Below are 1,082 nucleotides of genomic sequence, written 5' to 3'. Positions count from 1 at the left end.
TGGGCAGCCTGTACACACTAACAAATTTTTTTCAACACCATTGCATTTTCGCCAACACGCTGTTCATCGAAATGTAGGCAGTGTGCACAGTACACTTTAAGGAAATATTTTTGATTTATGCTAATTTAATATAAAATATACCATCATTATATAGTTTTATGTACACATTTGTGCTTGTAGTTTGTAGAATTGCATGTTTGTAATATTGTATTCTTTTATAATTGCAACATATAAATGATCTTAAAGGGGTCTTATCCCGTCATTAGCCCACAAGGCGCAGAAGAGTAGGACGTAAAACTCCATTCATTTCATTTTCATTTTTAAATGAGTCTTATGTCATGATATTTATGAAATAAGTTGCTGGAGTTAATATTGCTAGATCGTTGGCACAAAAAGAGAGAAAGCTTGGATTTTTCCACTCGTTTTCCCCTGTCCATGATGCAGGTAAGAGGGGCTGACATGGAAAAAGTCTAATCGTTCGGACGGGACAATAAACCGCGGCCCCGTGTGCTACGGACTGTGCACGTTAAAGATTCCCAGACAATTGGAAATCGAAAAAATAAGCAGATTAATGCAGCTGCCCAAGCTAAATTTCCCTCATTGCACCCTGCATGGCGTTGCCCACATGGTTCAGAAAAGTAAAACGTAAAACTCCATTCATTTCATTTCTAGGCTTTGATTACTCTCCATGCTGGTATTTAATATCTTATAATAATTGATTTCATTCCGAGGTCAGCCAGTTTTCACCTTCTTGAAATGTCCTTGCGCGTGAAAAAATATCTAGGTAAACACTCGAGTGATAACTAAGCTACATTGAAAATAATAATCAAAGTTAAATATAACTAGGCTACAGTAAAACTCATCAAAGTTAAGTTATTTCATATCAATAAATTAACACGATTAAATATAACTAGGCTACATTGAAAGTCATCAAAGATAGGTTATTTTATATCAATAAATTAACACGTTTAAATATAACTTGGCTACATTGAAACTAATAATCAAAGTTATGTTATTTCATATCAATAAATTAACACGATTAAATATAACTAGGCTACATTGAACCTAACAATCAAAGTTAG

This window comes from Lottia gigantea, assembly GCF_000327385.1.
Source record: "Lottia gigantea unplaced genomic scaffold LOTGIsca_14, whole genome shotgun sequence".
In the NCBI taxonomy this organism is placed as follows: Eukaryota; Metazoa; Mollusca; class Gastropoda; family Lottiidae; genus Lottia; species Lottia gigantea.
Note: the sequence above shows the minus strand (reverse complement) of the source record.